Source organism: Schistocerca nitens, chromosome 4 (assembly GCF_023898315.1).
Source record: "Schistocerca nitens isolate TAMUIC-IGC-003100 chromosome 4, iqSchNite1.1, whole genome shotgun sequence".
NCBI lineage: Eukaryota > Metazoa > Arthropoda > Insecta > Orthoptera > Acrididae > Schistocerca > Schistocerca nitens.
In genome coordinates this window covers 373341873-373357981 of record NC_064617.1, presented here as the reverse complement: position 1 = coordinate 373357981, position 16109 = coordinate 373341873, and the positions used below count along the sequence as shown (strand labels likewise).

The window sequence follows — 16109 nt, the reverse complement described above, 5'->3', positions numbered from 1 at the left end:
AAAGCTCGACAGAAATAATATGAATTTCTTGTATCTATGCAGATAACTCTAGACGGGACAGAGAAATCTTTCTGGCTTGGTGAAAGTCTTGCCTTGAGACATACTGGATGAGCTACAAGGAATGGATGCAGATTTGCGGTCAAAGATAATTGACGGTGCCGAACACCCACTGAGAATCGCCACAGAGGACCTGCAGATCGGTGGGCACATCCATCGAGAGGTGTTTATCCCACAGAAACCTACCAGCGGTTCAAGATGTCGAAAGGCAGAGTCTCGTTCCATGTGGGAGAAAACGGGTGATGGAGACATCTTTTGTCCATGGAAGGTAACTGCCATCACATCCCAACATTACAACCGTGGGAGCGTGAAAGGCTAAAAAAAGGACTGCAAAAATCTAGAAGTATAGCCTAAAACACCCAATGTCGTTTTCCTTTTGTATGCAGGTTATGGGATCATATTAAAGCTCTTTAAAATTATCCTGTTCGAATTGTATTAACCCTTTTGTTGATGAAAATTTAACTAATGGGACACTGTGCGGTATAGTAGGTGGCAAATCTACCACATCTCAATACACATAAACGATTTAGCACTTCGGGTTAGCAACGCTATAAGATAGTTCAGTGTGTAGAGCACAGTATCATCATGAAGATATCTTAAGGAATTGCTGAAAGATGAAGACAAAATTTCTTCTCAGTATAATGAAAGACGTTAACTTGAAATGTATGATAATGGCAATAACGTAGAGAACGTACCTGATAGTATCTAATTACAAGATTAGCGCTGAACGTCGTTCAGTTACTTGAGCATAATACTATTAGGTGGAACGATCTCACAAAATCACGCCGGCCGCGGTGGTGTAGCGGTTCTGGCGATGCAGTCCGGAACCGCGGGACTGCTACGGTCGCAGGTTAGAATCCTGCCTCGGGCACTGGTGTGTGTGATGTCCTTAGGTTAGTTAGGTTTAAGTAGTTCTAAGTTCTAGGGGACTTATGACCTAAGATGTTGAGTCCCATAGTGCTCAGAGCCATTTTTTTTCACAAAATCACTATTAGGGAAGGCGAATGAAAGCATTCTGGCAAACTGAAATGCATCTGTAAAGAATATCCCATACAAGGGACTAGTGCCACCAATTATGAACTATTTTTTCGGTGTTGGAGCTCTTATGAAGAAGGCATGACAATACACACCGAATCTGAAGATGCAACACTATGATGTTAACAGGCTGATGCAGCACCAGACGAAGGTGTCACAGAAATGCCGAGCGAAGTAAGAACACAGGATACTATTTCGAGTGTTATGTGAAAATGTGCATCTGTTTCTTTCATGTGCTATTTCTTTTCTATAAGTTGTACAATTTTGCAGTCCATCACAGTTAATGCAGAATACGTTCTCAATAATTTACAAGTATTTTGAACTGTTTAGGACGTATTGATGCACGAGTTTTTTGCAGTATTCCTCTTGCTACAGCATTTTCATTCCTGTGCAGGAGAAATGGTATTTTCGCCTTATCGCCATCTCTCACAGAGATGGCGAAATGTAGATAGCTGTTAAATGCACCACATGCCTCCTTCTTTAACATGATAGACAGGCCCTTCTCTAACAGAAAACTGCATGGTCCTCACCAAGAATAATAATTTAAATGTGCATACACCCATTACAGACCCGTTTTTTGGCCATGATATGGTGGTTAAAATGTATGATCAGATGTTCTGCAATGAAAAATTTGAGAAGAAGCTATCATGATTTTAAAGAAGGAAATATGTCTCTAGCAGTGAAATTCGCATTAATAATAGGCACTTTGGAGATTTCGCTACCTGTTTAAGACCACTGCAATTGCAGAGGTAAAAGAATAAAGTTCCCAGAATGCATGTACTTTACTGTGTGTAACCCCTTGGTCATGAGTAGTCGAAGTCAGCCTATGGGCGATGTCTCCTTTCCATTCCGATATTCACAACCCGTTACCCACTGTGGTGTTGCGAGAACTACGTCGTAATTTTTCCATGGAATCGCATTTAAGTTCCCCTAGAATTTGTATTACACTCTCGTATGTGGGGATCTATTGTCCTATTGAGTTCCTAGCAGCCCATCTCTGAATTCAATGTCTATTGGTAAGGTCTCCAAGCAATGCTGAAATATTGCAGAACTGGTGGCACAAATTCCTTATGTGCGATTCCTCTAGAGGTGGTTTGGATTTTCCCATAACACTTCTATTCACGTTCCCGAAGACTCAAAACACTGGAAAAGTTTCAGGAATAGTGGCATAACTGTCTTGTAAGTGACTTTCTTTACAGATACACAACATTTTCCCAGAATACTTCCATTCGCTAATCTCATATTACGAGTCCGCAGCTCGTGGTCGTGCGGTAGCGTTCTCGCTTCCCACGCCCGGGTTCCCGGGTTCGATTCCCGGCGGGGTCGGGGATTTTCTCTGCCTCGTGATGACTGGGTGTTGTGTGATGTCCTTAGGTTAGTTAGGTTTCATTAGTTCTAAGTTCTAGGGGACTGATGACCATAGCTGTTAAGTCCCATAGTGCTCAGCGCCAACCAAGATCTCATATTACGAGATCATTCCATTTACTAGTAATAAGCCTAAATACTTGTACAATGTTCATCGCTAATCTTGAATTGAAGAACATGAAGTTCTTTCTTTACCTTATTATCATTATCGTTTGTTTAAAGTCTTTCATTATAATTAGGCTTGACATGGTCAAGAATGTGGAACAGTATTCATACGAAATTTGTCCTCGGTTTTCCAGAATTCCCTACGATAGTCCAACAGTTATACTTTCAATTATGCAACAGTACCGTCACCGAAAAATCTTACAGCGCTGCTTAAGTGCTATAACATTTACATATACTGAGATGTGGGATAGTTCAAATGATTCAAATGGCTGTGAGCACTATGGGACTTAACATCTGAGGTCATCAGTCCCCTAGAACTTAGAACTACTTAAACCTAACTGACCTAACGACATCACATACATCCATGCCCGAGGCAGGATTTGAACCTGCGACCGTAGCGGTCGCGCGGTTCCGGACTGAAGCGCACAGAACCGCACGGCCACATCGGCCGCCGTGGGATAGTTGCCGTCCACTTTAACATTTTGCGTCCCATTAGTTAAATAGTCTTCTAGTAAAGACTTAAAATGTATAAAACAGGGTTGTTTCAGAATACTTCAAACTGACTCGATACGTTGCACAACAGAGAACATTAACATTTGCCTGTTGCAGTTTACACCATAAGGTATTTACAGTCCCATATGTGTAAGACTTACCCTCTCAATATTCTATTCTACTGAGATGTATAACGACTGCTCTCACGACTCCAATGTTGGTGGATGACAACAGTTAGCCTGCGTATGAGAAGCCACGTCCTTCCAGAGACCGATAACGTTTGCATGAACTGTTTTCGCTTGCTTGGAACGAGACTCTGCCTTTCGACATCACGCATCACTGCTACCTCTGGTGTCCTCACCTTGACGTTGTCCAAGTGATATACACTTCCCGATAATGAGTGTGCGGCACTGTCAATTATCGCCAATTGCAAACCCGTGACACTTCTCGTAGTTCATCTAGTACGTATCAAAGCAAGACTTACACCAATTAATGGGCTGCTCTGCCACGTCTAGAACTGTTTGTGTAACATGTGAGTACAAGAAATTCATAGTACTTCTTTCAAGATAAAATCTGTGATCTTAGAAAAGTAACAGTGTGGACAGAAGCAGTGATTGTTTTACGCTGGACACAAAGTGATACAAACCGCTCGAAATCCTTTGTCTGCAATTGAGTGACTTAAATCATGAACAGCACACCTCTAGCACAATGATTTCACTGTTCTACGCAGGACAATCCCACAGTTATACTCTCTTGAGGCCTATCCATAAGGTTTCTACGTTGATCTTCCTGTGAGTGACACAGAGCTTCATGGATCACAGGTATTCCTGATGTTCACTTTCAGGAAGCTGTACCATTTTTTCAGAGATGCAAAAACTACATCATCAAGTACTCATTGTAAGTACCAAGGAAGTGGTCTTTACCTTCGGAAATTACAGCTCTTACTGGAAAATACTACGCATTACAAGATGGATTCTGCATTTTTTACCAAATTCCAGACGTAGCAATGTCATCAACAGTAAGACATGTCCAAAAAGAAAGGTGAAAATTGGGTCTTCTGTGTTCGTCAAATAGACCTGAAAGTTCCATATGTGTTTGCCTTTTAAAATGGCCCCAAACACCCCTTGCCATCAAAACACCCCATAGATCGACTACGATCACCAAACGTTTCGTAGTCACGGGAAGAAACTTTGCGTGAAATTGTATACTTTAAACTAAAGCTAGCCGGCAGCGGTGGTCTCGTGGTTCTAGGCGCGCAGTCCGGAACCGTGCGACTGCTACGGTCGCAGATTCGAATCCTGCCTCGGGCATGGATGTGTGTGATGTCCTTAGGTTAGTTAGGTTTAAGTAGTTCTAAGTTCTAGGGGACTGATAACCACAGCAGTTGAGTCCCATAGTGCTCAGAGCCATTTGAACCATTTGAACTACAGCTAACTAGCTCTGTATGACTACTGACAAATTTCTGTCACATCAAAGTCTATCCTACAGCAAAAATTTATTATAATTAAGGGTACGTCCTGGCACGGCGGCGCTTCCAATAGTCTATCACGTCCAGTGATAGTGGCGGCTAGCACTTCAATGGCAGGACAGATATTCGAGAGAGCTCTGATACTGCATCTAATAGTAGCTGCGACAGGAGACAGCTGCTATGGACGTTTTAGCGAGCACTGCAGAAGCTTCAACAAAGATGGCTGATGCAGCTCCCTGGTAGTAGTGATGACCTTGCCTCGACTGGCCAGCCTGTGATGGTGCTGGTTCAATATTCGTGTATGAGTCGGTCAAGTGCAGGGCCCTTAGCTAAGGAATCTGGTACTTCAAGAGTGGGGCTACAGAATGGATGGTCTATGGATGACTGGACTCGTGAAAGGTCCAGACATGGTACGAATTAATGATGAGAAATATTTCAACTCTTGGTGTGTCCACTTTGGCCATATTCAACAAATACTGTATCTAAAATGCTTCAAATGGCTCTGAGCACTATGGGACTTAACATCTATGGTCATCAGTCCCCTAGAACTTAAAACTACTTAAACCTAACTAACCTAAGGACATCACACACATCCATGTCCGAGGCAGGATTCGAACCTGCGACCGTAGCGGTCACGCGGTTCCAGACTGAAGCGCTAGAACCGCACGGCCACACCGGCCGGCATACTGTATCTCTCCCTTCTTTTGCACTACTACTTATATTAACAACCCAGACCTCTCCATGAATACCGCAACTGACAAATTCCTATCGCACGAAAGACTACCTACAGCGAAAAGAATAGTACTGTCATCTGTCACAATAAGTGTATGATCGTCACAAGACCACTCGTTGCGAATCTGTTTGAATCGATGGTATAAACTGACCACTATTTACACTACTAATACTACTGCTACTGGGACTACAGATTGTTGTGAATCCATTTTGAATCAACGATAGGAAACTATTGCTACTATCTTACTAGATTTGTCACAGTGGCCTCACAACATTATGAAGCTTTATGAGCACATTTTCTACATGCGATTGGTGTTGTCATATTTCATCCTTCTAAAATTCCTTTGTGTTCAGCGAAGTGTGACACTCTCCAAGAAACACATTTCATTGACGACCATTCTCTAACACTTTGAGGAAACTGTGTATTCTGACGATTGCGCAACTACCCGAAGTGAAACCCGACGATGGCGTTTCCTCTAGAAACTGTTATCCAGGCTCTAACGAAGATCGGAAAGTATGCAGTAATGTCCTATCGTACAGCAATGGGGTTGCTGAATGTGGTGTCACCGCCAGACACCACACTTGCTAGGTGGTCGCTTAAATCGGCCGCGGTCCATTAGTACATGTCGGACCCGCGTGTCGCCACTGTCAGGATCGCAGACCGAGCGCCACCACAAGGCAGGTCTCGAGAGACTTACTAGCACTCGCCCCAGTTGTACGACGACGTTGCTAGCGACTACACCGACGAAGCCTTTCTCTCATTTGCCGAGAGACAGTTAGAATAGCCTTCAGCTAAGTACATGGCTACGACCTAGCAAGGCGCCATTTGTAACATTGCATGTATCTAAAGAGTCTCACTTGTATCGCCACAATCTCCAGATGTCTCATCAAGAACGATGTATACAAGGATGTATTAAAAGTTAAGTATTCAAGGAGCTACGTACTTTTCTTTATAACATTCATTGCGTATCCTGTTTCAGACCACACTCCATCCATCGTGAGTTAACGCGTGCATATTGGCCGCCTCTTTCAATTAGTGTATGTAGTGTTGGCAAGTCTGCCGACACTACAATTTTGGCGCCGAGAGTAAAAAGGGTCTTGTTCTTTCTCCTTGCTTACATTTACGTGTGATGGCTTCTCCAGATGTACTGTCCGAATTTTATCGCTTGCAGAATCAGCAGACGCAGGCGTTATTGGATGCCCTAGGACAGCTCGTCCAGGGTCAACGTGCACTGCACACCGATGCGGCCGCCGCCGCTTCACCGCTACCGCAGCCACACCATGCAGTTGCACCCCCGTTTCGTAGCTTTGACCCAGCCACCGAATCCTGGACAGAGTGGTCACGCCAATTTGGATTTCATCTCGCCGCCTACAGAATTCAAGGTAATGAGCGGCAGCCGTTTTTGCTTTCGTGTGTAGGTGTGTCCACCTACCGTGTGATAGTGGAATTGTTTCCCCAACGCAACGTAGCAACTCTGTCCTACGAAGAAATTTTGTCGGCGTTAGATGCCTATTTCAAGGAAACAGTAAATGTCGTTGCAAAAAGGTATACGTTCTTTCGTACAAAACGTACGGCCGGTCAGACTAATAGGGAGTGGGTTGCAACATTGCAAGGCCTTACAAGGGATTGTGCTTTTGAATGTGAATGTGGACTCCCTTATTCAGATACAATGGTACGTGATGCAATAGCACAGAACGTTTCTGATGTTCGTATAAGGGAACAGATTTTGAAACTAGTTAATCCCTCCCTTCAACAAGTGATAGACATATTAGATAGGCAAGACACACTTGACTTTGCTCAGGAATCATTTGAAACTTCGCCAGCCGTGTGTCACATTAACCGGCCCGCCGGGCGCGCTGCACGGACCGCTAAACAGCCCTCGCGCACGTCCGCGCAGCTGCGGCCTAGCTCTCACACACGTGCGCCGCGTAGGCAAGCAAATGCAGTGAAATCATGCCCGCGGTGTGCAACTAGACATTCGCGTGACCATTGCCCGTCACGCCAAGCTATTTGCTTTTACTGTCATAAGAAAGGACATGTTCAATGTGTTTGCCAGCAAAAGCTCAGAACAGACAATCACAACCATTCCAGGCCCTTTGCTTCGCGCTGGAATCGAACCAAGGACACTCAGGCTCGGGAACCTTCGCCCATGGACATTCATGTAGTTACTGCCACTCCGCCCAGTGTTCCTCTCGCTAACAGTGACTGTGTTCGTCCCACAAAAAGTGTGCGTCGACGTCGACGGAAGTCCCGTCACGTCGCGCGTGATTCTGTTCCAGTGTCTGTTAAAGTTGCACAAAACAGTCGCTCTTGTCGTCAGCAGGACAATAAACTTTTTGTAGATTTGGACTTTAATGGCAAAGTAATACCATTGCAGCTCGATATCGGAGCTGCAGTTTCCTTGCTCAATCACGACACGTATAAACAACTGGGCAAACCGCCGTTGCGTGCCGCAACTGTTAAGTTAAATAGTTATTCAGGACAGAATATCCCTGAGTTAGGACAGTGCACTCTTCTTGCAACGTACAAGGGACAAACAAAACTTGTGTCTTTTTACGTCCTTCGTTCTTCTTCTGCAGTGAACTTGTTTGGTCTAGATTTATTTCAATTGTTTAACTTGTCTATCGTCAATCAGGTCCTATCAGTGAATCAGACTGTGCCTTCAGCCAGTGTTTCTAGTCTGTGTGACGAATTTGCAGACATTTTTGCACCGGGCCTTGGTTGCGCTAAGAACTATGAAGCACATTTGGAACTGAAAGTCAACGCGCAACCGAAATTTTTCAGAGCGCGCAATGTTCCCCACGCATTGCGTGATGAGGTCGCCAGAACATTAAACGATTCTTTCAGTAATTTTCCTTTTGTTGTCCGGATGTCTTCCACGACGTCATCTGCCACCATCCAAGCGTTATCTGCTATTTTTTGCATTGAAGGTCTTCCGGAGACTATTGTCTCCGACAATGGCCCACAATTCATGTCCACCACAGAATTTCAGTCATTCTGCAAGGCCAATGGTATTCACCATCTGACATCCGCGCCGTTTTCGCCTCAGTCAAACGGTGCCGCTGAACGATTGGTCCGGACTTTCAAGTCACAGATGTTGAAGTTGAAAGAGTCGCATTCTCGGGAGGACGCGTTATTGCTCTTTTTGTCCTCGTATCGCTCTCAGCCCCGCGATGGTCGCTCGCCGGCTGAGTTGCTCCATGGTCGTCCTCATCGAACCTTGATGTCTTTGCTGCATCCGCCGCATCAGGTTCCTGTGCAGCGGCAGACTCCTGCTATTGTTCCTGGCGACGTTGTATTTTATCGCAACTATCGAGGTTCACGGCGTTGGCTCGCAGGGCGCATTCTTCGCTGCCTCGGCCGCGCGATGTATTTGGTTTTGGGGGCCTCTGGTGAGGTGCGTCGGCATCTCAATCAGCTGCGCGTCTGTCGTCGCCTGGGTTCTGCCGCTCCCCGTCTGCTTTCAGCGACGGTGCCGTCCGGTCAGCGCCCTGGGGACCTATCTACTGGCTCGCCTCATCCCCAGGTGTTACCGACGCTGCCTTCCATATTGCCTCATGGCGACATGCCGCCGCCTGTTCCCCCGCCGGCGCCGCCCGCAGTGGACGCTTCGCTGCAGCCGCCCAGCGCCTCCCTGGGTCACGCGCCGCCGATCGCTTCCCGTGACCAGCTGTCCTCCGCCATGGAACTCTTGCCCGCTCCGGCCCAGATGTCGTCATCGCGCGTCGGATCCCCGACGCAATGGAGGTCGACCCTTCGGCCCCTCCTGTCTCATTACGGGCGCATACACCGCATGTTGACGTGCACCCTGGACTAGGTTTCCAGGCGTTTCCTAGCTCCCCTCGGACCGAATGGCCGGGTGCGGGTGGCACAGCCTCGCCTGTTGTTAGGCTCCCCACCTCATCGCATACGTCAACTTGGGGTCCTCCCCACGGCGGGCGGAAGCCTTATCACACGACCGTTCGCCGATTTGCAGGGGAGGAATGTGGTGTCACCGTCAGACACCACACTTGCTAGGTGGTAGCTTAAATCGGCCGCGGTCCATTAGTACATGTCGGACCCGCGTGTCGCCACTGTCAGGATCGCAGACCGAGCGCCACCACAAGGCAGGTCTCGAGAGACTTACTAGCACTCGCCCCAGTTGTACGACGACGTTGCTAGCGACTACACCGACGAAGCCTTTCTCTCATTTGCCGAGAGACAGTTAGAATAGCCTTCAGCTAAGTACATGGCTACGACCTAGCAAGGCGCCATTTGTAACATTGCATGTATCTAAAGAGTCTCACTTGTATCGCCACAATCTCCAGATGTCTCATCAAGAACGATGTATACAAGGATGTATTAAAAGTTAAGTATTCAAGGAGCTACGTACTTTTCTTTATAACATTCATTGCGTATCCTGTTTCAGACCACACTCCATCCATCGTGAGTTAGCGCGTGCATATTGGCCGCCTCTTTCAATTAGTGTGCGTAGTGTTGGCAAGTCTGCCGACACTACACTGAATGTCATCGAAATGTTACAATACAGGGAATGAGGCGCAAAAAATTGGAATTCTTATTACGTACATCAGAAATCCTAAAATAATCAACCATATTCGAAAATTGTCACATGCTTCTTGGAAGGGGGCATGGTTTAAAAGTAGACTAAACTGTGTTAAAGAAGTATGTGTTTCATTTAGTATAGAACCATCAAGTTCCTACACTTTAATGAGCTAGTACAAAACGTTCATCAGGAAAACTGAATATCGCTCAGTAAGCGACTGTGTGGGCTGAGGCAGCTGTGGAATGTTTCAACTGTTACGTCGCATTCCTATAGCATTGTAGGTTGCTGCCCAGTACTAAGATGCGTGTACGATGAATGTCATAGAAATATATTTGCATAAGCACTTGCTAAGTGTTTTCTCTTTTGGAATAACTTACATGTTCAGACAAGCCAAAAATTTACACCATGGTACAACTGCAATTAGTATCATTGCTATAAATAGCACTGGGAAAATCTTTGCATCACAAATATCCAGCAGGCAGTGTCTAGAATCACGTGGCATGCACGATTAGTTAGGAAGGGGGGCACCTACTGACACATATGTGTCTCACACTGTGTTCTATCAGAGATGTGGAGCTGACGCAGACGTAGGACCATTGACATCACACAGAGAGGTGGCTGCAGTGATAGCATTAGAACCACACCACACTGGACCTCCGAGTCGGTGGGACGTCGCTGGTGGTGCACGGTGACAGAAAGCAGGTAGTGTGGCTCGGCACGGCAGCGAACGCTGTGCTGTGCAGTCGGCACACTGCTTGGTGCACAGGCCAAATAAACAAGTAATATTGTTGTTTAGATAAATGTCCCTGCCTTATCGCAGTGGTGGTGGTAATTGTTTAACAGCAGAACTATGTTACACAGTTTTAAAATTAGAGTAAATGTGGTGGGGCAAATTGTTCTGATATGCAAACTGTGTCAGTGAACTGAGATACGAGAGGGGTGGGGGAAATTTTTCAGATATCACTTTACACATAGGATGATTGAACTATTAGCACAGATGATGTGGGAACCATGTAAGTTGTCCAATACCCTCAGGTCCACCATCCTCGATGCTGGACTCAGGAAAAATGACCTGGCAACAATGTTGGCTGTTGCACTATTTCTTTGCCCGATATCTCGGCTTACCATCTTGTATTGTGACGTCACATGGCTGGGGAAAATCCAAGAAATCTGACAACCATGCAGGATGTCACATGTATCCTCAGGTCTGCTATCTTGGATCTCCATCTTCGATTCTAACATCGTAGAGGTGGTCCTAAGGTCCAACATCTCGCACTTTACTCTTAGGACAAGTGTGCCTGTTCAACCATTTTCGATTTTTGAATTTTCCGCCATTCAGAAGGCTCAAAATGCCTCTGACCACTATGGGACTTAAACATCTGAGGTCATCAGTCCCCTAGAACTTAGAACTACTTAAACCTAACTAACCTAAGGACATCACACACGTCCATGCCCGAGGCAGGATTCTAACCTGTGACCTTAGCGGTCGCGTGGTGCCAGACTGAAGCGCCTAGAGCCGTTCGGTCACATCGGCCGGCCCATTCAGAAGGGATCACATCTGAATCACGAACTGCTTCCTACGTAACAGGGCGTGATAATCGACTGGTTTCTAACATTTTCAAGACATCTTGAAACAACGCTCAAACGAATTAGAACTGGAATCAACATTATCAGAAAGTTAATTGGAACAAGTTCCGGATCACATACAAACAACGTATACTAACACAGTCTATAGTGCTTCCTGTTAAGGCTTGAGTCTAGAAGCCAGTATAGGATCTAAATAGACTCTACCAATCAACTCCGTATATACATCTACATTGACATACATACTCCGCAAAACACTTTGAAGTGTATACCAGAGGATAAAAAAAGAAATGGTTCAAATGGCTCTGAGCACTATGGGACTTAACATCTGAGGTCATCAGTCCCCTAGAAGTCAGAACTACTTAAACCTAACTAACCTACGGACATCACACACATCCGTGCCCGAGGCAGGATTCGAACCTGCGACCGTATCCTTCGCGCGCTTCCAGACTGAAGCGCCTAGAACCGCTCGGCCACACCGGCTGGCACCAGAGGATACTTAGCATTCTACCACAAGTTAAGTGTTCATCCCGTTCCAGTCACGTACGGGCTGCCTGAGGAATGACTGATTAAGTGCGTCTGTACATACGTTAATTAGTCTAATTTTCTGTGTGATACGTTAAGGGGCTAAGCTGTATTTCTAGATTCTTCACTTAATACAGGATCTTCTAACAAAATGGGCTTTTACGTGATGATTTTAGTCCTCAAACGTCTGCCGATTCTGTGAATCATAAAAACCTGTGGCCATTTGTGTTAACCATCTCCGAATGTGTACAGTGTGCCCTGTTAGTCCTATTTGATGTAGGTCCTGCATTCCTTAAGATTTAGAATAACGCCAAAGAGTGAATTTGACACGGATTGTCGCACAAGGCCTGAAGAATGAGTTTAACCAACCATTTCAGCAACAGACGGGAAACTGTAAGGGAAACTCTGGAACGCATCAACCACAGCAGAGCCACTAATGGAATATGCAAAACATCATTTTATAGATGTGTTATATTACTCACCCGAGGATGTCATGGTGGCACAGTGGAACAAACAGTGTCACACAGCCCCAAACAGAAGATTTCAGTGCTAGTGGAACGACTACTCAAAGACCTTTGGATAGACTACTGCACGGTTAAGTTCTCGGAACACAGAGCTCTGATGGAGTGTGTGTGTGAATTCCTAAGGGATCAAACTGCTGAGGTCATCGGACCTAGACTTAGACACTAGTTAAACTAACTTATGTTAAGAACAACACACACACCCATTCCCGAGGAAGGATTCGAACCTCTAGCGGGAGGGGCCGCGCAATCCGTGACACGGCGCCTCAAACCGCCCGGACACTCCGAGCGACTCTCTGATGGAACTATGATGTTTATGAGATATGTAATCATTCACTTGGAATAAATTTACATAAGTTCGTTATTCTATCTGTCTGTTTGTTTTATTATTATTCTGTGTCTCTTTCTTCTATATTGTCACAAGCTGAACACATAAAATAGTCATAAGTCAACAAATATTACTGCCAATATTTTAAGGAAGTTTTCTGGAAAAGCATCCTGTAATCAATAGCTTTGATATCTGCATGCTATTTTAGACGTGAAGGCGACACTCTTTCTCAGCTGGCGGCATGCCACTAAGAACTGTCACATCTGTTTAGAATATCCCAGTTCAGTCCAACACAGTATTGATTTTGCTGTGGAGGTGTAAAAGGATAACTGCCTTCTCTTCTTTCATATGTTGGTCAGGGAAAAGGATTATGTTACGTTGGAACAGGGCTGTTTTAGGAAGCCAGTTGCAGGAAGTCAACAGCCCTTGTTCTTTTTTTTGTTGGGTTGATAGTTCTCACCTACCAGATAAGCATGAAATGGTAGTTCAAACCTTCGTTGATAGGACCCATATAACCTCAGTCACTGAAAGTTTATCAGCTGATCGGTTGATTTAGCTCAACTTCAGATACCTCACGCAAACATGAGTATAGTCTGAGACAGATCATAGGACCGTTGCGCTATTGATCAAATGTCGATTGAGTGTGTTGAGGTTAATGAGGTGACGCTTGTCTACAGCTACTTTGTTTTACGCAGGTAGTATTTCCAAAAGTGTTGATCAAATTCTGGGAAAACACAATGTGAACTTGATTTTTCGACCGCCATTTGGGAATAGGGCACTTACAGTCTCTGTAATGGCTAATTATGCTATCCGGTGACTACTACATGCCTCGCTGTTGTGGGCAAATCATCAGAACAGTGAAGGTCTGTTATATGGAGCATAAGCATCGCACATGCTTACAGCAGCCGGGAAAATCTGAAATTTCAGAACAGAGTCTTTGTACCTTTCATTCAATGGAATATAGAAACGTACAGAATATGGTATGTACTTCCAGTTGTTGGGCAGTTGTTATTAAGGAAGCTGTCTAGGTGTAACTAGCAAATTATCTTAAAGAAGAGAAGGAGGACTGTTCTTAAATTCTGTTTAGAATGCTGCATTCTCCCTTTCAAATAACGGTGGAGTTAAGTTAACACCTACTATTGGCTAATATTTCATCATCGGTACTGTCTAACGTTGCTCATCTATGGTTTGTGTAGTGCCGCTGGTTTGATTACCAAGTGTTTTGCCTTTCTGCATACGCCTTCCATTTGGTTTCACGTTTGGTGTCTGTGTGTTTGGAGCTTATGGCGCTCTTCGTCAAGGTTATTAGCGCCCGTCATTGGAGTATCCCACCGAACAGGACATGCGAAGCACAGCGATATTTCGTTTAATTTGGGAATAGAAAATGACGGGGAGTTCAGCTGCTGAAATATCGGTGGTGTTCAAATGAGGTTACCCAGCTGCATTTCCGTATGTTATTTTAACTTTCGTTACGCATTCGTCATACGAAGTAATGAGTGGTGTCGTCAGGGAATCTGAAGTTGATTCCACATTTCTAGACTTATAGAAGGCTTTTTAACCGTCCCTCACAAATGGCTTGTAATCGAATTGCGGGTGTATGGAGGACCTTCTCAGTTATGCAGTTGCATTCGTAATTTCTTATTAGACAGATCAAAGTTTTAAGCCATCTAATGAAACGGAAACTGTTTCGGGGTTACTCCGAGGAAGTCTTATAGTCCATTCCTGTTCTTAATCTATATTAACGGTTTAAGAAGCAATCTGAGCAGAAGATAAAGATGCTGTCCTTTACCGTGCAGTGAAATCTTCAGAAGATCGAAACAAATTACAAAATGATTGAGATAGTGCACACGCAAGGAGCGAAAAATGGCAGTTCCTCTGAATGGTGAAAAATCGTGATATTATCATATGACTGCTAAAAAACTCCATCAGCTTTCGGTTATACGAGAAATCACACAAATTTAACGACTGCCGATTCAACTGAATACACAAGCCTCACAAAAACTTAGGAACAACTGATCATCGTGATAAAATATGAGAAATCAGAGCTCGTATGGAAATATGGTGTTTATTTTTTCCACATACTATTCGAGTGTCGAACGGTTGAAAAATAGGCTTCAAGTTGCTCTATGAAGCCTCTGCCAAAAAAAGTGTAAATAATAGAGAACTGCCTGCCGGAGTGGCCGAGCGGTTCTAGGCGCTACAGTCTGGAACCGCGCGACCGCTACGGTCGCAGGTTCGAATCCTGCTTCGGGCATGGATGTGTGTGATGTCCTTAGGTTAGTTAGGTTTAAGTAGTTCTAAGTTCTAGGGGACTGATGACCTCAGAAGTTAAGTTCCATAGTGATAAGAGCCATTTGAACCAACAGAGATCATGTAGATGTAGGTGTAAATACGCCAGGCGACTAAAGTCTGGAAATGTCACATGCTTCAGAAGTCACTTTTAAATAGCATTTATTGCCAAATAATACAAGTAAGTAGTAGTAAAGCATATGGTTACGGTTATCATTTGGTCACGTCCAGCCAACAGTTTGATACTGAAACACTGCTAGGGTGACTTCTGCAACTGTTACGACGTACTCGCCAGGTCCAGTACCAGGCTTTATAACCGGACGCGACACTGCTCCACGAAATACTGTTAGCGCGTCGCACGGAGAGGCAAACAGTGTAGCAGTACATTCGCACAAACACGGGGGTCCGAGGCGTCATTTACACTTAATGTAGTACCTAATGTACGGCGTAGTTAGTCGGCGCGGCTGTAGGGGGCGCAAGGCAGCGGCGCGGCACCGCCAGGCTCCGGATTAATGGCTCACTAGCGCTCCGAACGGCGGATGCTTAATGTCGCGCGCCCTTTGAAATATTAGCGAGCCTCCTGCCGGGCCGAAATGCGGTGGCAGGCCGCTGCGGACGTGTGCCTGCCGCCGTCACACACTCCCGCTACTCGTAAAAGTGGGTCGTGTAGTACATTATTTCATTAAACGTTAGGTGCATCGTTAGGACCAATCGCGCATAATGGCTGTACTCCGTCTGAATGCATTTCCATGTGTATTCTCCGAGCCATCCCATAGTAAGCGTGTATGTGGTGCAACAAAGCTGTTACCAGTATCGTCTGTCTCAATTCCCGATCCATCCAAGTCAGCTGCCTGGGATGAAAGTACGCCTATAGAACCTCATGTGCGATTTTTTTTCTCTAATTTCATCATTATACCAATGCAGCAACATGTGTACAATGCGAATCTACCCGCTACATGCAGATGCAGGAAACCGCCGAAGGACAAACTTCAAGTGGCCATATG

At 45.2% G+C, this 16109-nt stretch overlaps 1 protein-coding gene across 1 annotated transcript in view; it reads right to left on the bottom strand.

Annotated features, from left to right (window-relative positions):
• LOC126252317 (carbonic anhydrase-related protein 10) overlaps positions 1–16109 on the bottom strand; it is a 788385-nt gene that overhangs the window by 691784 nt on the left and 80492 nt on the right. The gene's annotated exons all lie outside the window — the stretch shown is intronic.